The 19,220-nt window shown below is 34.6% G+C and overlaps 1 protein-coding gene across 1 annotated transcript in view; it reads right to left on the minus strand.

Moving 5' to 3' along the window:
* The window catches only part of LOC132729769 (uncharacterized), a 95,219-nt gene that overhangs the window by 39,880 nt on the left and 36,119 nt on the right, over positions 1-19,220 (minus strand). The gene's annotated exons all lie outside the window — the stretch shown is intronic.

Below are 19,220 nucleotides of genomic sequence, written 5' to 3' on the forward strand. Positions count from 1 at the left end.
TGGCCATTTTTAGTCACAAAAGGCTTTAAAAAGACACACAAGTAAAAATGGAATGAATAGGATCAAAGAGAATTTACTGTTACCCATTTTTCTCCAAGTCACCCAAGTATTTCTGGGTTTGTTCGAACAGATGGACATAGCCTTTTACTATATCCCCCTTTTTTCATTGAAAAGGCAGGGGACAAAAAGTCTATGAGATGGAGCTAATCAAACACCATTGGCTACAAGGAGAGTCTGACAATTTAGTAAACTAATTTTGATTGGTCTTCGTTTGGTCGGCACTAAAACATTATTCATTTCATTAATCAATACAAACATCGTGTGATGTAAGAACTGCTGCCCTGACAAACAATCAAAGGTACTGTCAATGTACATTGTCTTTGCACCTGTCGACACTTTGTTTTGCACGTGGATATATTGAGAAGGGTAAATCTTTATAGTGACTCTGTAAGTTTATATTCTTCATCAACAAAGGGAGATGTTTGATTTGCTGAACATAACTTTCCTTTACATCGGCCAATGATTAAAAAACTGAACATTATTATTGAACATCCATTGCAACATATAAATTGGATTCATTTTGAAAGTTTTTTCTGTAAACATTATGTCTTTGTTTCTTTACCAACAAGTTCTAAAAATGAGCCTGCATCACCACTAACAGATCTCTCGAAAAACTTTTTTTAGTTACTCAACCAGAAATCGAGTTGATTTTTATGTACAATTTTTGCAACCATTTTTGTTCAACTTACGGCCGCTTAAATATATACGGTACTCAGTAATACAGTCAAACTTGTATAAAGCGACCGTATTAGGGAAACACCCAAAACGGTCGCTCAATGAAACTGTCTCTTAAGACAAAGCATCATATACTTGAACTGTGTCCAAAGAACAAGGATGCCCCCACTGACAACATATATATGGAATATAGTGAAAAAATCAACAAAGGGCCATAATTCAATTAAATTTGGTTGCAGCAAAAATTCCTTCCTTTATTTCCATCTACACATTAAGGTTGTTCATCCCTGGAAGTTTAAGCAAAATCTGCCATCCGGTTTAAGACGAGTTGCGTTCACCAAATTTCTTTATGGTATATAGTGAAAAAATTAACAAAGGACCATAATTCTGTTAAATTTTGTCGCGGAAAAAATTCCTTCATTTACTAGCATCTACACCTTAAGGTTGTTCATCCCTGGAAGTTTAGGCAAAATCTGCCATCTGGTTAAAGAGGAGTTGCATTCACAAAATTTCTATATGGTATATAGTGAAAAAGTCAACAAAGGGCCATAATTCTGTTAAATTTGGTCGCAGCAAAAAATCCTTTCGTTACTTCCATCAACACATTAAGGTTGTTCATTCCTAGAAGTTTAAGCAAAATCTGCCATCCCGTTTAAGAGGAGTTGCGTTCACAAAATTTCAATATGGTATATAGTGAAAAAATCAACAAATGGCCATAATTTTGTTAAATTTGGTTGAAGCAAAAATTCCTTCCTTTACAACCATCTACACATTAAGGTTGTTCATCCCTGGAAGTTTAAGCAAAATCTGCCATCCCGTTTAAGAGGAGTTGAGTTCACAAGATTTCGGGACGTACGGACTTCATTTATGTAAATGTTGAATAATTTGTACTCTCCGATAATCTAAATGGATGCTTATGTAAACTAGAAATGTGTCATCATGCCACGGATGCCCCCGCATGCAGCCAAAATTTCAGATGGTGCATTAATTTTTTTTTTCATTTTAAGTTCAAAGCCCTTAAAACTTTTCAATGTTAACACAAACCATTTTCATACAATGTTCAAGGCACTGAAATTATTCAGTCTTAACCTTTTAACAAGATTGCATTTGAGAAAAATGCTATGCCACCGCATTAATACAACTCTAAATAGTAGTGTAGGAACATATTTTTTTTGTTTCTATACAATTGAAGATTGTCATAATGCATATCTAATTCTTATTATCAGATTAGTGGTTAAATCTATTGTTAACTCAATAAAAGATCAGAGTAGGAATATATCAATGCACTTGAGTCTAGTGAATTTGGTGGTGAAGGTCATATTTCACACAGCCTAAAATTTCATGACTGCATCAAAGGACAACATGTAATACACTTTGTCAAAATCTAGGTCAGCTGATATCAAAGTTCACTTTTAATTTTGACACTAGAGGCAAAATTTGAACAACTTTGGTAGAGTACCTATAGATGATATCATTTAACAAATATTAAAGCTCTAAGCCTTGTACCTTCACACAATAAGATTTTTTTTATTTTTTACCATATGTATATATTGAAAATCAATGACCCCGGGGCGGGGGCAATTTTGACCCCAGGGCTATTATTTGAACATTCTTGCTAGAGGTTCACTTCACAATGTTTCATGCAAAGTATCTAACCTCTAGCATTTGTCAATTGCTAGAAGAATTTTTTTTAAAGTTTTTACTATAAGTTTTTACTATGTAAATATGAGGAAAATCAATGACCCCCGGGGTCGGGCCGATTTTGACCCCAGGGCTATAATTTGAACAATCTGGGTAGAGGTCTATCAGACAATGCCTTATTCAAAATATCTAAGCTCTAGGCCTTTTGGGTCTTTACAAGAAGGTATTTTAAATTTTTACTATATGTACATATAGTGAAAATCCATGACCCCCGGGGCAGGGCTGATTTTGACCCCAGGGTTATAATTTGAACAATATTGGTATAGGTCTACCAGACAATGCCTTATGCAAAATATCTAAGCTCTAGGCCTATGGGTCTTTACAAAAAGGAATTTTAAGTTTTTACTATATGTACATATAGTGAAAATCAATGACCCCCGGGGCGGGGCAGATTTTGACCCCAGGGCTATAATTTGAACAATCTTGGTAGAGGTCTACCAGACAATGCCTTATGCAAAATATCTAAGCTCTAGGCCTTTTGGGTCTTTACAAGAAGATTTTCTAAATTTATTCTTATAATTCCTTTTGGTTGCCATGGCAACCAGATTTCTGCATGGAATTAAATTCTTTGAACAATTTTGGAAGCCCTTCACCCAAGGATCAATCCTGCCAAGTTTGGTTGAAATTGGACTAGTGGTTTTTCACAAGAAGATTTTTTAAGTTCACTATATAATCTATATAACACACACACACACAAACAAACGAACAAACACACACACACACAGGTGAATCGCTATATGCCACCGCATCGCAGATGCTGCGGTGGCATAAAAATAGCATATTGCATATTTGTAGCCAAAATAATGGCTAAAAGTATGAGTGCTGAAACTGAAAGGTCAAAATTTTTCCAACATTCAGGAAAGATAAGTTTGTCTAAAATCATTGAACCACGACCAAATTCAAACTTAAACTGCTTATTCCTAAGATGTATCTATATTATTTTCAAAGTGAAAGGGACATAACTCTGCCAAAAAATCATCAAACCATGACCAAATTCCAACTTGACCTGCTCATTCCTTTGACATATCCATATGTCAAATTTAAGTTGAATATGTAACACTGTTGGGTAGATAATGAACAGAAACTGTAAATTTCATATTATTTTCAAAGTGAAAGGGGCATTACTCTGCCAAAAATCATTGAACCATGACCAAATTCGAACTTGGCCTGGGCATTCCAAAAACATATCCATATGTCAAATTTGAGTTGAATGTGTTGTACCTTTGGGGAGATAATGAACGGAAACTGAAAATTTCATATTGTTTTCAAAGTAAAAGGGGCATAACTCTGCCAAAAATCATCGAACCATGACCAAATTCAAACTTGACCTGTATTTTTTCATGACATATCTATATATCAAGTTTGAGTTGAATGTGTTGTACCTTTGGGGAGATAATGAACAGAAACTGAAAATTTCATATTATTTTCAAAGTAAAAGGGGCATAACTCTGCCAAAAATCATCGAACCATGACCAAATTCGAACTTGACCTGTATTTTCTCATGACATATCCATATGTCAAATTTGAGTTTAATGTGTGCAACCGTTCTTAAGATAATGAACGGAAACTGATGATGATGGAATGACAGAATGACGGAACAGGGTAACACTATATGCCCCGGCCATTACATGGCAGGGGCATAAAAATAACTTTCTGATATTTATTGAATCCAGAATTTTTTTTAACTTCTCCGTTGTTTTTCCTTGTCTCCAACACGAAAACCCTATTAGTGAAAATGTTTTCTGTTGTGCATTTTTTTCATTTGAAATAAACAAACTATACCTAATTGTTAGAATTAATTTAATAGCTGATCAAGTTCAAGGTGAATTCAATGCAGTCAAAATGTCAACAAGCAAAGCGTATACACCATCTCAGTAGGGGCGGAGCGTTGCATTGTTTATCCGATTTTATTGGATAATACACGTCACGGGTATACTTAACTTGGGAAATAGAGTCCTTCACACATTTATTTGTTGTGTTTTGACTGTTGACACTTGTGACATTATGAGGCAGCGTTATCTAAAAACACAATTACTTGACAGGTAAAAATTTTCGTATAATTAAAAGACGATCTCAATTATGTGACTAATTAGCGGTTGCTGGTCGCGTTGAGCAAAAGTCCCTTAATACATTAAAGATATAGAGAGAAAATGATTGAGGGGATTTATAGCAGTTGTTTAAGACAAAAGACCCTTAATACATGTGGCCGTATGGGCAAGTTAGACTGTACTTTACAAAATAACATTAATTTGCATTAAAAACCATTTTTGGTTAAAATATATACAGTTCTCAGTAATCCTTTACAAAATAAAATTAATTTGCATTAAAAATAATGTTAGGAAATACACAGATATCTATTGATTGGTAAGTAAACAATCATTACCGCTAATAAGCATTCAAGTTTTTGGCATGGATGGGGTAATGCGATAATTTAGAGGTATTTACACAATGAGTGTTATAAACAGTTCCCGGTTACAACAAAAGTTACGATTCTATAGCACTGCACTTTTTCCCAATGAGATCAATCTACTTACATAGTTTCATGTTGATATCTCTTATAGTTTCAGAGTTATGTCCCGAACAAAGTTCAAAAGTGAAACAAGAGGGCCATGATGGCCCTAAGGTCGCTCACCTGTATGTAGGCCCCCGGAGCGGAGCCAGTTTAAACCCCAGGGCTTTTATTTGAACAAACTTGGAAGACACCTATTAGAAGACGTTTCATGATGTACACACTTATAATGAAAAACAATGATCTGCCCTCTCCTACCCCCGGCAGGGCCAATTTTAACCAAGGGCTTTTATTTGAACAAACTTGGTAGACACCCATAAGAAGATGTTTCATGCTAAACATCTAAGCTGTAGCTCATTGTGTTTTTTTAAAGAAGATTTTTTAAGTTTTTACTATACACTTATAGTTAAAAACAATGATACCACTTGGGCGGGGCCAGTTTTGACCCCAGGGCTTTTATTTGAACAAACTTTGTAGACACTTACTAGAACATGTTTCATGCTTAATATCTAAACTCTAGCTATTTGGGTTTTTTCAAAGATGTTTTTTAAGTTTTTCCTATACACATATAAGGAAAATCAATGACCCCCGGGGCAGGGCCAATTTTGACCCCAGGGCTTTTATTTGAACAAACTTTGTAGACACTCACTAGAAGATGTTTCATGCTTAATATCTTAACTCTAGCTATTTAGATTTTTTCAAAGAATACTTTTTAAGTTTTTGCTATACACATATATAAGGAAAATCAATGACCCCCTGGGGCGGGGCCAATTTTGACCCCAGGGCTCTTATTTGAACAAACTTGGTAGACACCCATTAGAACAAGTTTCATGCTAAATATCTTATCTCTAGCTCTTTGAATTCTTTAAAAGAAGATTTTTTAAGTTTTTACTATATACATATAGGGAAAATCAATGACCCCCTGGGGCAGCGCCAATTTTGACCCCAGGGCTTTTATTTGAACAAACTTGGTAGACACTCATTAGAAGATGTTTCATGCTAAATATCTTAGCTCTAGCTCTTTGGGTTCTTTAAAAAAAGATTTTTTAAGTTTTTACTATATGCATATAGGGAAAATCAATGACCCCCTGGGGCGGTGCCAATTTTGACCCCAGGGCTTTTATTTGAACAATCTTGGTAGACACTCACTAGAAGATGTTTCATGCCAAATATCTAAGCTCTAGCTCTTTTGGTTCTTTAAAAGAATATTTTTTAAGTTTTTACTATATGCATATAGGGAAAATCAATGACCCCCTTGGGCGGGGCCAATTTTGACCCCAGGGCTTTTATTTGAACAAACTTGGTAGACACTCATTAGAAGATGTTTCATGCTTAATATCTTAGCTCTAGCTCTTTGGGTTCTTTAAAAGAAGATTTTTTAAGTTTTTACTATATGCATATAGGGAAAATCAATGACCCCCTGGGGCGGGGCCAATTTTGACCCCAGGGCTTTTATTTGAACAATCTTGGTAGACACTCACTAGAAGATGTTTCATGCTAAATATCTAAGCTTTAGCTCTTTGGGTTTTTTAAAAGAAGATATTTAAAGTTTTTTTCTTTTGGTTGCCATGGCAACCAGAGTTCTGCATGGAATTAAATTCTTTGAACAATTTTTAAAGGTGACCACCAAAGGAACATTCCTGTGAAGTTTGGATGAAATTGGCTTAGTGGTTTATGAGGAGATGTCATTTAAAGTAAAAGTTTACGGACGGACGACGGACGACGGACGGACGGACGGACGGACGACGGACGGACGCCGGACGAAAAGCGATCACAAAAGCTCACCCTGTCACTTTGTGACAGGTGAGCTAAAAATGAACAAAGGGGAATAACTCCAAAATTAAGCAAGGCAGAGTAACTCTTCTTGTGCACTGCACACCTTCTCAATGAGATCTTTCAACCTACAAAGTTTAATTTTGATACCTCTTGTTGTTTCATTGATTGAGTTATGTCCCAGGCAAGAAAACGGGACAAACGGATATCTGGACAGACATCCTACCGAATAGGGATAAAGGGCCATTTCTATTGTTATTTTCTTTTGTTTAATAGAGGGCCATGGCTCCTTATTCTATTGTTAAGGAATGAATTCTATAGTTCCCTTTTGTTCTGTTTACAGTTAGATGGCCCCCTATCTTTATTCAGTATTGTGCGGACAGACATCTGGACAGACGGGTAAATCAACATGTATATGCAGGAATTTACTGGATGCATTGGATCCTGCATCAGAGCCAAAACACCATTTTTGGGGAAGGGGCCTCAGCCTTTTACTTGTGGAAAATATGCATGATTTTGGCATACTTTAAGAAAAGGGGTCTCAAATTAAACACAAACTTTTAACAAGTTCTTCAAAAGAGAAAAGCAAAAAGCACTGGGAAATACTAATAAGGCAGTAAAAGACCTTAATTCAACACCATCATTTAATTTTGTTCTTAATTCTATGGGAAATGTCAAAAGACTGGGGAATTTTGAGGACAAACTGGGGAAAAAAAGAGGCTAGTTTGGTTGGGGAAGCAGCCTATATTCGGCCTCTACAAAGAAGGGTTTTTTTGCCCTGTGCATCATATACCTACAAAATACCATCCTGCAAAAAAATAAATTCTGCGTACACATGGCCTCAGAAATGTCTAAAGTAACTGTCATTTCCTCATTTTAAAATAAATTCTTAGTACCATGGGCACACAAAAATTGTTCAGAATTACTCTTGTTTCGTATTTTAACAATATCTTAAATATTTTGTTGGGGGTGAAGGTCCTGTGAATCACCAATGGGTATTTATAGTAACACATCAGTTTATTGGCTAGTTGTCTGAATTTAAAGTACCAACCGATCATTATTGAGGCCAAAATTAAAAATAGCTTTGTTTGCTGTCTCCCAACCAACCCTAGATAAACACTGCGCTCCAAATAAATTTATTTGCTCTTGCCGACCATTTTTTGTATATTTCTATTTGTCCCATCCACTGAATGCAATAAATCAATGTGTATTTACTCGAAGCATAAATGGACAGTCATGAAAACACGATCTCTAAAACACAACCTTGAGAAATCTGATTACTGCTGGGGTTAAGTCTTTACAGTTGATGGTTATTATTATTTATATTGCCTATTTTGTGCTTATTTTTTTTAAACATTGATCTCAAAATTTTTTAACAGGAACAAATTGTAATTTATGAAAAGTAAACATCTGATTTTATTGTTTCTGATATATTTCCGATTGTTTGTATTATTAAAAATATTAAAATACAGTCGACTTCGCTTATAACAAACTCAATGGGACATTAAAATACCATTCGTTATATCCGAAGTTTGCTAAAAGCGAAAAAACAACAACTTTCCTTGATTTGTGTGGGCGGGCAAATTTGCCGGGAAAAAGCCATAACTGTCACCGGTCCCCAATGATATCGCTATATTACGGCAGCGGTTATTTGATGCGGGACATTTTATTTAACAATATATTATGTACATGTATTTGAATAATTGTAGACAAAATTTTCAAATTTTATATGCATAATTTATACATTTAATTACATTTTATATATTAAATCCAAACAAAATTTTGAACCACATGAACGAATCTACATATATATGTATTAATGCATTGTTTATAAACAGCGTTTTTTTCCCCTACTTTGGGAATGGTGCCGGTACCAGACTGATTGGGAAAAAAATGCGTTATTTTAACTAAAATTGGGAATTTTTTTAATGCATTTTTTCAGCTACAAATGAGATTAGACATCATGAATAAAGATAGCTAACAGCTTCCACTGTCCAGATAGGACTATTGAGTTGTAATTTATATGAATATGTTGGATTTAAATGATTTTAGAAAAATCACTTGGCCTTGTGGGCATTTTGAACAGCCATTTTGGGAATTTAACATTGGAAATTGGGAATTTTAATGTCTATTTTCCATTGGGAATGGTACCGTTTTAGGGTAGTAGTTATATAAAGAAAAAAAACACTGATAAAGCACGGATTACAGAACTGGACACGCGAAACCTGCACAATTCGCGTATTCGCGGCGAACTCTCATGCTTTATAACGCGAGCGAATTCGCGGCAACATGAGACGGCGATTTTGCCGTGAACATTTGCCGTGATTCGCGGGGAATAATACATGTTCATTTGTATAATAAATGTAGATCTATTTATAATTGTACTCTGTGAACTTGAAACCAGATATACATGTATTAGTACGAAAATTAATTAGTAGATCTACATGAAGTTGTATCAAGAAAATCTTGTAATTTGCTAAAATGCCCTTTCTCTATTTATCTTTGATGCCAACAGCAAATAATTAAACAAGCATTTGATAGTATTGCAGGCAATACAGTAGTCCCCTACCGGTCCCTCAAAAAGTTCTTTAATTGTCATACACTCCTGTGTATTGCCATTTATAATGAATTTGAGGATGAAGTCTGTATTTGAAAATATCGACCACAAAACATAATAAAATAAGTTTGTCTATATCACAGTAATGTGTTAAGTTTCCATGCTTAGTAAGGAAATTATGTTTATACGACCTTGTCATATTATTACGATGTGGGATTTTAAAGTAAATCCTATAAGGAATGAAGAAGTTGGAGTGAAAATACCAGTTTCTCGAAAAAAATCTAAGTTCAAGGGGGACATAATTCTGGAAATAGTCTTGCTAGAGTATTTAACCTTCTCAAAAATGTCGAGTGATAATAAGAAACATATATATGAAGTTTGAAGTAGATACATTAGGAAATAAAGAAGTTATTTAAAAAAGACAACATTTTTTCCCCTAAAAAATCTAAGTTCAAGGGAGGTAATACTGATATTTTTTGTGCTAGAGTTATAAACCTTGTCACATATGATGTGGTTGATGACCAGAAACTTATATTTAAAGTTTGAAGTAAACACCTTAAGAAATAAAGAACATATAGTGAAAAAGCTGAAAAATTTAAATCAGAAATCTTGAAATTCAGGCTATTTGTTGCCATAGCAACCAGAATTTTCAACATAAGAAGAAAAGAAAAAGATGTGCATAATCTCCAGACTGCCATCTACCCATATTTCAAGTTTCATAAAAATATTTTCAGTACTTTTTGAGTTATCACTGGATCCAGTTTATGTGTTAAATTTGCCATATTTTCAGACTATTTGTTGCCATAGCAACCAGAATTTTCAACATAGGAAGAAAAAAAAAAGACGTGCATAATCTCCATACTGCCATCTATCCATATATCAAGTTTCATAAAAATATTTTCAGTACTTTTTGCGTTATCGCGGGATCCAGTTTTGTGGACGGACGGACTGACAGACTGACAGACAGACGGACAGACAGACAGACAGACGGACAGACGGACGGAGGGTAAACCTAAAGTCCCCTCCGGTTAAACCGGTAGGGGACTAATAACCACGGCGAAATCAAATAACACCGTTAAAAACTTTCAGTGAATGGCGGAATCATGACCTCAATGTATAAATGCGACGCAGTACAAGTATGCGGCAGGTAAATAGTGTACATGTACATGTTTAAAAATATTTTTTAGGGGGGATACATATTGAGTTTAAAGTAGAGATATAAATATAATATATGTGTAAAAAGATATTTAGTTACATAAAAAGATACATAATTGATACGACATTAACTTGTTCATTTTTAAATGTATCCCCATATTGAAAACGTTACATAAGACATAAATTCAAGCATGGTCAAATTACCGATGTGATAAACTAATCCTGCGTAAATATTCCCATACGACCTGGAAGAGTTATAGTGGATCACCGGGACATTTCGTTCTCTCGGGTGATCATTACTCAATTTATTACACGTCTGTAAAAAATAACACACGCAAGATTTGTCTCCTATAATTTCTGAATGGCGGATATTTGCACCCCTGTTTTAAAAATGTTAAAATATTTAATTGTTAGTTACCGAAAATTATCGCCGATTGTTGAAATTCCATAGCGCTAAAAGACACAAAAACACTCGCGCAAAAAGAAGCATCCATAAAAAAAAGGAATATAATGTTTCCATTGTTAAATAATAAATACAAAATCTACACACGAAATGACCTCTGACAAATGACTGGTTGGCTCTTCTGAAGAATCTGTGAATCTTTGATGTTTACACACCTGTAGTTGTTGCCGAATCATCAAAGAAATGCCGACACTCAATTGACTTCCACCTCTTTTTTATATATCAGAAAAAAACTGTCATTTCTTTTTGTCAAGGAATGATTACACATGTTTAATTATGCTCAAGTAAAAAAAAATGTTGGATATTGATTGTGTCAATTATTGACATATTATTAATCGTAAGTGCATTTTGATTGTGATATTTTATTTACATTTTTATGATCTTGAAGATATTGTGCAATACTTGTGTCTGCTATCAAAACAATAATGCATATGAAAGGACCACAGCTTCCAAAAAATTATTTTTTCGGTCAATTTTATGACAGAATCCCCGCTGCTACCAGAAATGTTTTATTGCATGGGCTCAGTATTTAATCTGTGACGTCAGTCATAAACAAACGAACATGTACCCCAAAGCACATTAAAATTACCACATGGTAAACTAGTGACCATATAAATGCTTTACAAATATTCATTAATTGAACAAAACAAGAGCTGTCGGTAGGACAGCAACGCTCGACTATTCTTAGTGCTTGATAGTAAAAAAAATGCTTGATACAGTTACCTCCTCCTGTTTACAGGTTGGGGTCATGATGGTGAACAAGTGTGCAAAGTTTCAAAGCCATATGTCAATGGACTTTGAAAATATTTGAACTATTACAAAAACTTTAACGTAAATTCTAAGTCGAAAAAGGGGCTTAATTCTGTCAAAATGCTTGATAGAGTTACCTCCTACTGTTTACAGATTGGGGTCATGATGTTGAACAAGTGTGCAAAGTTTCAAAGCCATATGTCAATGGACTTTGAATTTATTTGAACTATTACAAAAACTTTAACGTAAATTCTAAGTCGAAAAAGGGGCATAATTCTGTCAAAATGCTTGATAGAGTTACCTCCTCCTGTCTACAGGTTGGGGTCATGATGGTGAACAAGTGTGCAAAGTTTCAAAGCCATATGTCAATGGACTTTGAAAATATTTGAACTATTACAAAAACTTTAACGTAAATTCTACGTCGAAAAAGGGGCATAATTCTGTCAAAATGCTTGATAGAGTTACCTCCTCCTGTCTACAGGTTGGGGTCATGATGGTGAACAAGTGTGCAAAGTTTCAAAGCCATATGTCAATGGACTTTGAAAATATTTGAACTATTACAAAAACTTTAACATAAGTGGTTACGCCGACGCCGACGCTCGGGTGACTGCAATAGCTCTACTTATTCTTATCGAATAGTAGAGCTAAAAATGTTTAATCCCGTTTCCACACCTTAATTTGATACGTGCTATTATTAGTTAATTCAACTTAATTGCCGCGTGCATGCAGTACTACGTGACGTAAGGAAAATATCCTTCCCTGGTTGGTCGCTATTTATGTAAATACTTTAAATAGTAACACCCTAATTTTATGCACAGAATGCCCTCATGAATGATCACTCGTTACTTTACATATTAAATGTGTGATTTAACTCCGATTTTATTTTTGTTATCGAGGGAATTTTTTGGGTAGAATGCCCTGGCCGATTTGGCGGAAATAAAAAAAAATCTGATTTGCATCTTGCTACTCATCACCTACTCATTCATGCACCTGGCATTTTTTACTCGTGAAATTGAAGGTAAAGAATGTCTCAATTTCAGGCTGTCCAGCACCTTCTGACAAAAAATTAGGGCAAATTTTAGGGCAATTTTTAAGAAATTTTAGGGCTAAAATTAGGAATTTTAGGGTAAGTAAAAGAAATTTTAGGGCTAAAATTTGAAATTTTATAACTAAATTATGGCCCCAAAAGACCATGATATGGGCCCAACTTTGCATATTTGACACAAAAGTAAGTAACTCACAAATAATGCTCTAGTTCAGTTATAACAAACTGAAACTACATTAAAACATAACTAGAATAAAAACAATTTTAAAGTTATGAGTATCCCGGAACAACCAATTAGTTAAACTGTTATTTGCCAATAGTAAATGAAAGGAGAAATAATGCTTTAAATTTATTCTAGCTATAAATGCATAACAAATTTATCAACATTAATTCATTTTAAGGTTGGTACATTTTGAACAAATCTTGATCTTTCATAAAAAACGATAAAATGATATGATCCACTCAGGTCATTCCCGGAATATTTTAACCTAAATTCAAACAGCAGGGTATTCACCACTGAAGAATTTGTTAAAGATAAATCAGGGCTACTAACAATTGTAGAAAATTTCACAACAGAGTCAATCTATTCAATGATTCTTAACAGTTATTTTCCAGATTAAAAAAAACATACACTAAATGTTATAACATATTTACAGTACATTCATTGCATTGGTATGACTAATGTTAATGTGTACAAAAAGGGCAGCTGAAGGTGTCACTTCTTAGTATGGTAAAAGCATCCAATCATTACAGCCAGTTTACCTTACCCACTTTATAATATTACCAAATATGAAAACTTGTCTGGATCTGCCAGCTGGTATCACTTAAAAAAGATCTATTCTACAGTCATCACTTGAAAAGAACTTAAATTTGATAACAAATTAAGATTTTATTAAAAAGGTCCCCTACATAAAGTCTGATAAAATTTAGTGGAACCTTTAAATACACCTAAGACTGAGGTAAATGGTAAAACTCCGTAGCAAATAAAAGATAATTATAACTTGCTTGGAATTTTTTTTAACTCCATTTTAAACAAGTGATTATATTGATATAGTCAAAGTCGGACAATTTTTATTGTTCCATTTAAAACAAACATTTTTGATAACATCTAGCAATTAATCAAGTATAGCATTTCTGCAAGAGTTAAAAACAACTTGTGACTGCAATTTAGTCAGACATGACATCTGCTCCTGACTGACTGTGTCAAAATTCAGGTTTTTATTGAAAAATGGTTGTTACGGGATATGTTATAACAAAAGATAAAAAAATAGGAATTTCAGTGAAAAAATAGGGCATTTTTAGGAATTCCCTTTGAATTTTTCATTTTTTTTAGGAATTTTAGCCAAACTGAAAAAAATTAGGATTTTTTAGGAATTTTAGGGACGCTGGACAGCCTGCAATTTAAGTGATAAAACTTTTACTATTTTCAACAATCATAATTAGCGTATTAGACGTAATAATTAGTTACACCTGTGAATCGGTGCTAAATGTCGCTTTGCATTGTTCTAAAAATAGAATATGTGCTAAAGTAAACAATGGATTTTAATTACATTTGTATTATTATCAAAATAACAATTGGACAATTTGTTATTGTGCGTTCTTTGATGTACAGTCGAGACTGCCTTAACGACCCCCTGAATTAGACGACTCCCTGTCATATGCGACGCTATTTTTTGCCCCCGACGCAATTTACTATTAATTTAGACTGAATTAAGCGACTCCCTGTCTTACGCGACAAACGACTATGAAATCCGGGTCCCGATCCGCTTTTCAGACTGTTTTTACCGACTTTGAGACGCTACCCAGAAAATTTATACACGAAAGAGTTATCGTTCGTTATCTCGCGCGATGTTATTTGTGACGAGATTCAATTTGTTTACAAAACATGGCGGCTGAAAAAAGCAAAAAAAGAATTGTTTTAACACTTGAACAGCGTGTTAAGGCCCTAGAAATGCTGGATCGGGGTAAACCAGCGTACAAAATTGCTCAGGACTTCGGTGTTGGCAAAACGCAAATTCAAAATTTACGCAAAAGGAAGTTGGAAGTTTTATCTGACTTTGAAAACAATGTTCCTGGTGAAACAAAGAGACGTCGATATCTCACAGGAAATGAGGAAGTTAACACATTAACTTATGAATGGTTTAAAGATGCTGTTAATAAGAGAGTAAACATCACAGGGCCATTAATACAGGAGCAGGCCCTCAATTTTGCAGCAAAACAAGGAAATACGTCATTTAAGGCCTCGAAAGGTTGGCTTGAGAGTTTCATTAAGAGACATAATATTTCATTTGGGTCTATGAGTGGTGAGAGGGGCGATGTAAAGCAGTCAACAATTTCTGAATGGACAGACAAATTACCTACATTTATATGTGCAAACTATAAACCAGAAAATATTTTCAATATGGATGAAACGGGTTTATTTTTTCGTGACAGTGGACGTAAGACTTATCGATTAAAAGGTGATGATTGCGCTGGAGGGAAAAGATCAAAGGAGCGAATAACAGTGGCTTTGTGCTCTAGTTTGACCGGCGAGAAGATTAAGCCTCTTGTTATTGGTAAATCTCGTAACCCGAGGTGTTTTGGTAGAATGGACGTGAAAAGTTTGCCAGTTGATTATTTTTTTAATAAAAAAGCGTGGATGAACAGTTACATTTATGAAGAATTCCTGAAGTCACTAAACAGAACTAGAAATGTGTCATCATGCCACGGATGCCCCCGCATGCAGCCAAAATTTCAGATGTTATAATATTTAGTTCCAAAATTTGTTTGCACAAATTATTGTTTTCATTTTAAGTTCAAAGCCCTTAAAACTTTTCAACGTTTACACAAACCATTTTCATACAATGTTCAAGGCACTGAAATTATTCAGTCTTAACCTTTTTGAAAATAGCATATTTCATATTTGTAGCCAAAATAATGGCTACATACATTTCCACAAAAGTATGAGTGCTGAAACTGAAAGTTCAAATTTTTTCCAATATTCAAGAAAGATAAGTTTGTCCAAAAATCATTGAACCATGACCAAATTCAAACTTAAACTGCTTATTCCTAAGATGTATCTATATTATTATCAAAGTGAAAGGGACATAACTCTGCCAAAAAATCATCGAACCATGACCAAATTCCAACTTGACCTGCTCATTCCTTTGACATATCCATATGTCAAATTTGAGTTGAATATGTAACACTGTTGGGTAGATAATGAACAGAAACTGTAAATTTCATATTATTTTCAAAGTGAAAGGGGCATTACTCTGCCAAAAATCATTGAACCATGACCAAATTCGAAATTGGCCTGGGCATTCCAAAAACATATCCATATGTGAAATTTGAGTTGAATGTGTTGTACTGTTGGGGAGATAATAAACTGAAACTGAAAATTTCATATTATTTTCAAAGTAAAAGGAGCATAACTCTGCCAAAAATCATCAAACCATGACCAAATTCAAACTTGACCTGTATTTTCTCATGACATATCCATATGTCAAATTTGAGTTGAATGTGTTGTACCGTTGGGGAGATAATGAAGAATCTGTGAATCTTTGATGTTTACACACCTGTAGTTGTTGCCGAATCATCAAAGAAATGCCGACACTCAATTGACTTCCACCTCTTTTTTATATATCAGAAAAAAACTGTCATTTCTTTTTGTCAAGGAATGATTACACATGTTTAATTATGCTCAAGTAAAAAAAAATGTTGGATATTGATTGTGTCAATTATTGACATATTATTAATCGTAAGTGCATTTTGATTGTGATATTTTATTTACATTTTTATGATCTTGAAGATATTGTGCAATACTTGTGTCTGCTATCAAAACAATAATGCATATGAAAGGACCACAGCTTCCAAAAAATTATTTTTTCGGTCAATTTTATGACAGAATCCCCGCTGCTACCAGAAATGTTTTATTGCATGGGCTCAGTATTTAATCTGTGACGTCAGTCATAAACAAACGAACATGTACCCCAAAGCACATTAAAATTACCACATGGTAAACTAGTGACCATATAAATGCTTTACAAATATTCATTAATTGAACAAAACAAGAGCTGTCGGTAGGACAGCAACGCTCGACTATTCTTAGTGCTTGATAGTAAAAAAAATGCTTGATACAGTTACCTCCTCCTGTTTACAGGTTGGGGTCATGATGGTGAACAAGTGTGCAAAGTTTCAAAGCCATATGTCAATGGACTTTGAAAATATTTGAACTATTACAAAAACTTTAACGTAAATTCTAAGTCGAAAAAGGGGCATAATTCTGTCAAAATGCTTGATAGAGTTACCTCCTCCTGTCTACAGGTTGGGGTCATGATGGTGAACAAGTGTGCAAAGTTTCAAAGCCATATGTCAATGGACTTTGAAAATATTTGAACTATTACAAAAACTTTAACGTAAATTCTACGTCGAAAAAGGGGCATAATTCTGTCAAAATGCTTGATAGAGTTACCTCCTCCTGTCTACAGGTTGGGGTCATGATGGTGAACAAGTGTGCAAAGTTTCAAAGCCATATGTCAATGGACTTTGAAAATATTTGAACTATTACAAAAACTTTAACGTAAATTCTAAGTCGAAAAAGGGGCATAATTCTGTCAAAATGCTTGATAGAGTTACCTCCTCCTGTCTACAGGTTGGGGTCATGATGGTGAACAAGTGTGCAAAGTTTCAAAGCCATATGTCAATGGACTTTGAAAATATTTGAACTATTACAAAAACTTTAACATAAGTGGTTACGCCGACGCCGACGCTCGGGTGACTGCAATAGCTCTACTTATTCTTATCGAATAGTAGAGCTAAAAATGTTTAATCCGTTTCCACACCTTAATTTGATACGTGCTATTATTAGTTAATTCAACTTAATTGCCGCGTGCATGCAGTACTACGTGACGTAAGGAAAATATCCTTCCCTGGTTGGTCGCTATTTATGTAAATACTTTAAATAGTAACACCCTAATTTTATGCACAGAATGCCCTCATGAATGATCACTCGTTACTTTACATATTAAATGTGTGATTTAACTCCGATTTTATTTTTGTTATCGAGGGAATTTTTTGGGTAGAATGCCCTGGCCGATTTGGCGGAAATAAAAAAAAATCTGATTTGCATCTTGCTACTCATCACCTACTCATGCACCTGGCATTTTTTACTCGTGAAATTGAAGGTAAAGAATGTCTCAATTTAAGTGATAAAACTTTTACTATTTTCAACAATCATAATTAGCGTATTAGACGTAATAATTAGTTACACCTGTGAATCGGTGCTAAATGTCGCTTTGCATTGTTCTAAAAATAGAATATGTGCTAAAGTAAACAATGGATTTTAATTACATTTGTATTATTATCAAAATAACAATTGGACAATTTGTTATTGTGCGTTCTTTGATGTACAGTCGAGACTGCCTTAACGACCCCCTGAATTAGACGACTCCCTGTCATATGCGACGCTATTTTTTTGCCCCCGACGCAATTTACTATTAATTTAGACTGAATTAAGCGACTCCCTGTCTTACGCGACAAACGACTATGAAATCCGGGTCCCGATCCGCTTTTCAGACTGTTTTTTACCGACTTTGAGACGCTCCCCAGAAAATTTATACACGAAGAGTTATCGTTCGTTATTTCGCGCGATGTTATTTGTGACGAGATTTAATTTGATTACAAAACATGGCAGCTGAAAAAAGCAAAAAAAAAGGAATCGTTTTAACACTTGAACAGCGTGTTGAGGCCCTAGAAATGCTAGATGGAGGTAAACCAGCGTACAAAATTGCACAGACTATTTTGTTGGCAAAACGCAAATTCAAAATTTACGCAAAAGGAAGTTGGAAGTTTTATCTGACATTGAAAACAATGTTCCCAGTGAAACAAAGAAACGTCGATATCTCACAGGAAATGAGGAAGTTAACACATTAACTTATGAATGGTTTAAAGATGCTGTTAATAGGAGAGTAAACATCACAGGGCCATTAATACAGGAGCAGGCCCTCAATTTTGCAGCAAAACAAGGAAATACGTCCTTTAAGGCCTCGAAAGGTTGGCTTGAGAGTTTCATTAAGAGACATAATATTTCATTTGGGTCTATGAGTGGTGAGAGGGGCGATGTAAAGCAGTCAACAATTTCTGAATGGACAGACAAATTACCTACATTTATATGTGCAAACTATAAACCAGAAAATATTTTCAATATGGATGAAACGGGTTTATTTTTTCGTGACAGTGGACGTAAGACTTATCGATTAAAAGGTGATGATTGCGCTGGAGGGAAAAGATTAAAGGAGCGAATAACAGTGGCTTTGTGCTCTAGTTTGACCGGCGAGAAGATTAAGCCTCTTGTTATTGGTAAATCTCGTAACCCGAGGTGTTTTGGTAGAATGGACGTGAAAAGTTTGCCAGTTGATTATTTTTTTAATAAAAAAGCGTGGATGAACAGTTACATTTATGAAGAATTCCTGAAGTCACTAAACAGAACTAGAAATGTGTCATCATGCCACGGATGCCCCCGCATGCAGCCAAAATTTCAGATGTTATAATA

Source organism: Ruditapes philippinarum, unplaced genomic scaffold (assembly GCF_026571515.1).
Source record: "Ruditapes philippinarum isolate M1 unplaced genomic scaffold, ASM2657151v2 ctg973_1_1_1_1, whole genome shotgun sequence".
NCBI lineage: Eukaryota > Metazoa > Mollusca > Bivalvia > Venerida > Veneridae > Ruditapes > Ruditapes philippinarum.